Below are 7,047 nucleotides of genomic sequence, written 5' to 3' on the forward strand. Positions count from 1 at the left end.
GAGGTCTGTGACAGGGAACTGAGCCTGAGTCTCCTGAGTCACAAGCTAACGACTTATCCACTGGGTTCACGTCCAAATGGACTTGAATGATTGGCCACAATGTACCTTGAACCCACCTGAAGTCAGTGCAAAATTGCACTCTGGGATTTCCTTTTGGTTGCCCAAGGCAACAGTGTTCACAAACCGTGTTGCCCTAAGGCACAGAGGGGCTCCCTCAGTGTATTAATTTGTACAGAAAGAAAAGGTCAGGGATCCAAACAGGATTCTGCTACTTTCCTGGAATGGACTCAGGCTAAAGACTAGAGGGTCCATAATATATGGAATCGCAGTCCTTATACAGGCATCTATTGTACAAAACAAATAGGAGTGAGCAGGCTTCCACAGAGCTTGTGTTCCAGTTTCATTTGGCTTTGTTTACCAGGGACCACACTCTGGGCCTGATTCACTTATGCCAATCACTGAAGTCAGTGGAATTATACTGATCTAAAATGAGCATGAGTGGGAAGGGAGAATCATTGTCTGGAACTCTATGCAACATCCCAGAAATCGCGAGCAACTGAATAATATCCTGCGAGTTAATATATTCACAGGAGGAAGTTATTGACTGATTGACTTCTTTGTCTGCAGAGATTGCTGTGGCCCAGTTGGACAGCTTGAGCCCCTCTGAGCAGATGGCAGTTAAATGTGCAGCTGTCATTGGCCATACGTTTACTCCAGAGCTGCAGCTGTACATCCTCCCGGAGTGGACAAACAAGAAGATGGAGGAGACACTCATGAGCCTGATCAATTCCCACGTGTTTGAGTGTTTTGGAAAAGAAGCCAGGGCTACACAGGCAGTAGGTTCCTGCCATTTACATACACATCTGGACCCCTTAACGATGCAAACCCTGGGGCCAGCGGAGTCTGAAGGTGAGCAGGGTTTTTAGTTTCCAGAACCCCCAGTGTTCCCTGGGAACTCCTTTGTTCCTCTCTCTTTTGGCCATACCTCGGAAATGATGGGCTGATGTCACTTTCTTTTGTCCCTGTGTGCCTGAGCCAATGCCCGTTCAAGTCAATGGGAGTATTTCCTTCCATTAACTTCGTTGGAGTTTGGATCCGGCCCCATGTACATAGTCACTGGCCAGTGATGGCAGTTGAAATGGTGTCCCTCGCCTCTGTTTGTCAGAGGGTGGAGATGGATGGCAGGAGAGAGATCACTTGATCATTACCTGTTAGGTTCACTCCCTCTGGGGCACCTGGCATTGGCCACTGTCGGTAGACAGGATACTGGGCTAGATGGACCTTTGGTCTGACCCAGTCTGGCCATTCTTATGTTCACCTAATATTTTGTATTCATAAGTGCTGGGGAAATTACTCCCTGGGAGGCTTAGGAGAATTTTGCACGAGGCTCTGCAGCCATCGTAATCACATTGGCTCTGCTTTATTATTATTTATTTATACCGCTCCCTAGATGTGTAAAGCACTTCTATAAACAAGTAAAAAATGACAGGTCCATGCCCAGAAGAACGGCTAGTCTAAGTGGTTTCCAGTCAGATAAATCTGATGCAATAGAATATCAGGGTTGGAAGGGACCTCAGGAGGTCATCTAGTCCAACCCCCTGCTCAAAGCAGGACCAATCCCCAGACAGATTTTTACCCCAGTTCCCTAAATGGAACCCTCAAGGATTGAACTCACAACCCTGGGTTTAGCAGGCCAATGCTCAAACCACTGAGCTCTCCCCCCCCGTGATGATAATGTGATAAAGGAATCATTGCTGCTTTCCAGATGTCGGGGCCGCTGCTCCTAGCTTCAGCCTGCAAGAGGAGCTGGGGATGTTGTAGACTCTTTGCTGGGACAGGGCAGAAACTAGGAAGAGGCTTCAGACAAGCTTAGCACAAGGTAAACTGAAGTTCTTATTGAAACCCAGACAGTGGAGCTCCAGAGGAAATAGCATAGGGGTGCTGACAATGCATTGCAAGGTGTTTGCGTTTTAGGGTGGTGCATTTCTAGAGGCTGTAGTTCACACTAGTGCATGGGATATCCTGTAAGAGGATGAAGATGATACCTGCAGTCTTGGAGCATAACATTGCAGTGTGTTGAATGATTGCCCCAGTGTCTTGAAATCTCCTGTCCCCTGCAAGGTGCTGCTTGTCCATCCAATATTTCCAGTTTTGGAAACTCTGCAAATGTGTTTCCTACTTCTGTCAAACAAATGACAAACTGGGAAGACTAGTGATACATTAGCCAGCCTGAAATCTCCATTGCAACCCAGACAGCCAATACAGAACTAGATCACCTGACTGGCTGACTGTGTCAGGCTTATCTGATGCCATGTCTGGTATCTAATGTATCAAATATCCAGATGCTTCTTGTATGCAGGTCAGAGCATTCTTGGATGCAGTTCCAGTGCTGAGCATCACATAAGGGGATAGAGGAACCACAGACAGATTCCTAACTTACCAAACACACAGATCTAAAATAAAGTTCCAGCTTATGTGTTTGCGGTAGGCAAACCCGGTCACTAGTGCAACTCCAGTCTCTGTTTGCAGGAAGATAACGATGCCTGTGTAAAGCATTTCAGATTCAGAAGTTTTGTCTCGTCTGTTTCAGATGCAGCAGAGAGGACCGATGCCCCTCTGGGGCAGGAACTCGCCATAGAAACTCCCATGGCCTCATGTGAAGGTAAAACTTCTTCGGCTGTCCAGCTGGGAACGTAGTTAGAATGAGGGCGGCTTTGAAAGGGGGACATAGAGAGAGAGAGAGAGGAGCCTGTCTGTTGTTATGGCTGTGAGAGTACTTACCTGGCTATCATTACCCCAGTATCTGAGTGCCTCATGATTTTCAATTGTAGTTATCCTCACAGCAGATGGGGGACTAAAGCAGAGAGTCTAAGTGACTTACACAAGGTGTGACGCTCTCCCAGGATGCCCAGAATCTTAAGCCACTGTGTTACCCCTCTGCTTCAGCAAGAGAGTGGTTTGCTGGAGCACAAACTGTATGTCAGCTCCCTGCCACACCAGTCTGTCCGTCTCACCAGCAAACTCCTTGAGACTCTGCTAGTCTAAACCTTGCCTTGCAGGTGAACCCAGTTCCCAAGTTTCCCAGAGACGTCTGTCCGTAATGTCCAGTCCCTCTCGCTGGACACTCACAGCAATTTTTAGAGACTTAATTAGTTGATATATAATTTAAACAAAGGCATCACGTCATACCCACCTCTGGGGTGGAACCCGTCAGCTGTTTAACAGTGCACAGGAACACTGCACAACAGTTTAGCTGAGGAAGTGAAGGATACCCGATCCTAAACCACAAAGTAAATTTTGGAAGCTAGAACAGATTCATTTAACCCTTTTTTTTTTTAAACTTCCTTTTCAGATAATTTACAGTGCAGGGCAAAATCAGCCATGAATAAACAGGTGTTGCCAGAAGATCATCTCTGGTATGGTGGGGGGGATCTTTGATCACCTGGGTTCTTAAAGAGCAAGTTAATTCCTTGGGAACGGGTTGCTCACGGGACTGGGACTGGAAATGGGATAACAGAACTTTTCAGCTCCAAGCCACTAGTTCAGATCTGGCTCAGCTAGGATCTAATCCAAAACCCATCAAAATTAATGGGCAGACTCCTATTGACTTCAGTGAACTTAGGTTCAGGCCCTTGGTCAGTGATAAAAAGTTATTGCTGTTTTTTGCAAGGATATTGCACAATTATTAGACAGGGTTCAGAGAAGGGTGACAGGAATGATTAAGGGCCTGGCAAAACTCTCATATGAAGTGAGATTGAACAGACTGGGATCAAGAGGGGACATCATAAAAGCATATCAAGTAATCGATGGTCTAGAGAAGGCAGATTGGGAGTTTCTGTTTTTCCTTCTCATTGCACAAGAACAAGGGTACATTCAACGAAATTAAAAAAAACAAAAAACTTTTTCACCCAATGCGTAACTGGAACTCATAGCTATAGGAAGTCACAGAGGCCAAGAGCTTAGCAAGATTCAGAAAGGGCGCGCACATTTATATGAGTAGCAAGAGCGTCCGGAGTTATAACAGTTAATGCTAACAAACTTAGGAAGGGGATAAAACCTCATGCTTTAGCCAATCTCTGTCTATGAGAGACCAGGATGAGAACTAGTGGGGGGAGTCCCACATCTGCCTGCTATGGGGTTCTCACACCTTCTGGAGACATATAACCTGCTGGCTGCTATTGCAGACCTGATACTGGACATGGTTTAATCCAGTCTGGAAACGCCTATGTTGCAGTTCTTGATTGCTGTTTGGGAGCCTGTGTACAGTGGATTTTTGATAGTGGTATAAATGCTTTATACTGGATTTTCTATCTAGTTAGGTCTGGCCCCCACCACTATAGTATCTGGGCACCTTATTAACCTCACAGCAGCCTGTGAGGTACAGCATTATTATTATCCCCATTTTACAGATGGGGAAATGGAGGCATTTGCCCAAGGTCACACAGGCAGTCAGTGGCAGAGCAGGGAATTGAACCTGGTTCTCCTGAATCCTAGTCCCATGTCTTAACTGCAAGCCGATCCTTCCTCTGTTGGTGGGTGATGCCAGACAACTTGGGGATTTTTATGTCAATTTAAAGGAAATGAAATTTTTTTTCCAGTTACATTTTGAGTGTTTAATATTTTCTGCAGTAGGGGCGCCCCCAACGCCCGTGTGGATACTGGGGACTGGGCCCTGATGGGATCATCCCCAGGGGATCCTTTAGCGATATTCAACTTGGGCTACAGCGGGCTTGCCCTCTCTTCTCTCTCACCATAGAGTTGAACAGGAGTTCCTGGACAGAGTGGACAAGATGATTAAGTGCCATAAACGTGGCAAAGAGGAAGCCACAAACCTGGCACCCTGTGAATGTGGAGAGAGAGTGGAGTCGGTGGTCTCTGCCCTAGCCCGCCATTACCTGATGGTGAAAGACAGAACCAGGGCTTTTTATTATCTGCTGGAGTCTGCAGCTGCTTCCTTATATTTAGCCAACAATTATATGGTGAGTTGGCCTCCATGTGTTCCTGCATCTCTAGCTGACCTAACCCTAAAGCTGGCGCTGGATAAGTTTCCTCTGGCTAATAAGTAGGGGGGGGGGTGTCAGAGTTGTGTGCTCTGGGCAGGCAATGGCCCAGCCTCTCACTGTATCTCTCTGTGTTTGCTTGAGGCATACTTGTATTTGAAGAAAGCAAGTGGCCTACAGGAATTGTCAGCGTTGGCAGTGTTCCCTTGTCTGAAGAGACCTAAACTGAAGATCAACCAGTTTGAGGAAGCCACTTTCTGTAGCCTCAGGGGAGAGGTAAGAAGCCAGGTAGATGCCGGAGGATGTCCAAAGATGCTATGGTTCACGGGGTTTCTGACTCTTATCTCTCTGCCTTTCTGATGAGCCCTAACTCCTGTGCAAACCGCTCAAGGTTCTACCACCCATCCATCTCACCACTGCCACCTTCAAAAAGACTGGAGCAAAATCAGGAGCCCACTTGCTTTTGCTGTCTAACTGCCGGGACGGCTGCGTTTTGCTAGTCAAGTGCGCAATCTGAGCGCTCTGTTGGATCCTGGCTGCCCTGGAGGAGCAAGTAGCAGCAGCAACCCAAGGAATACACAGTATCCCCCCCCCGTATCTGCTCCTGGCTTTGGGTTTGCAAACTCCCCTTTCAGCTGCAGACCCCACCATCTCCTTTTGGAGGCCGACCTTGCCACAGTGGCATCTCCAAATCTTCCTCCCTCCTGATTTGATTACTGCAATGTTTGTGAGGCACTCAGATATTAGCAGGGACCACAGTAGAACCTAGACAGTCAGATACACCGTACCCCATTATTCCCTTGTTGTGCACCTGCAGCTCAGTTTGATTGCAGGACCCCACCTCAACCCTGTTTTATCCTAAAATGCGGAAAATGCCATTCAGCCTCCCTGACCTTGTCAGACTCTCTCCCCTAGGTGCAATTATGCAATGGCGTTGTTGCAGCGGTTGCCTTACTAGTCACTCCCCATGCAGGTCTGCTTCAACATGGGCCAAATCGCACTGGCCAAGAAACTGATCAAGAGGACCCTCTGCTTACTGCACAAGGGATTTCCCCGTACCTGGCTCGGCGCCTTCTTCCAGTCGTTCCTCGAAGAATCCAAACACTCTGCGTATCACACTCAGCAGCGTCAGGCCCAACACACAGAGTAAGAGGCGGAATCTCAGTCAGATGATTGTGGGTCTTAGCCCTGGTCCCCAGCGGCTATTTGCAAATGTCACCATGGAAACTGAACACAATAGGCGTGATTGGCACGCTGTGCTTGAGAGGGTTTCTAATGGGCCCCTTTGCTTGATCTCTCATTATTTAATTAGCAGTTACCGTATATGTTTGACTTGCTGTGACCGCTAACATCTAACAACGTCTTTCCAGTAGGAAGGCATTAGCTGTCCTGCAGCAGCAAATCCACTGCCTCTCCTTGTTCTGGCAGCTCTACAGCCTGGACCCTACCGTCAACAGGAAGTACTCCTGGCTGGCAGCCCTGATGGACATAAATGTGGTAGATGCATCTGAGAACAAGATGCAGGTATGTGTGCCCTTTGCTAATAGTCCTGCTATAGATGGCAAAGGTCTAGCTACCTCATCTCTCCAGGAGCATATCCTCCACTCATCAGCATGGCACCAAAAGTAATAATCCCTGAGAAGGGGGAAGTACCCAGAAGGCTTCTAAAATTAGGACATTTTATGTTCTGGGGTAATGTCTCTGGGCACAGGCAGTATTTCTGAGTGAACGCAGTGTGGGGTTGATTGAGAACAGAAAGGCTTTGCGTCTTCATATTGCAAACTATAAATGAGCTGGCAATTAAAAAAAGAAAAAAAAAGAAAAAGCTTTTTGCAAGAGAAGTTACCATTAGTCCAGCCTTGAGAGCAGGGGCCAAAGTCATAAGTCAAATATGTCGCTACATTTTTAATTAGAAAAGTCTCTGTGGCAATCAGATAACCATTGAGTGTCAGCATGATGTTTAAAACACTGCCCCATGTTAGCCTGCTCCAGACCTGCACTGAGCTGGTGCTGCTTCCAGCTCAGTGCTGTTGTCTCTAGGTAGGGA

Source organism: Emys orbicularis, chromosome 4, assembly GCF_028017835.1.
Source record: "Emys orbicularis isolate rEmyOrb1 chromosome 4, rEmyOrb1.hap1, whole genome shotgun sequence".
NCBI lineage: Eukaryota > Metazoa > Chordata > Testudines > Emydidae > Emys > Emys orbicularis.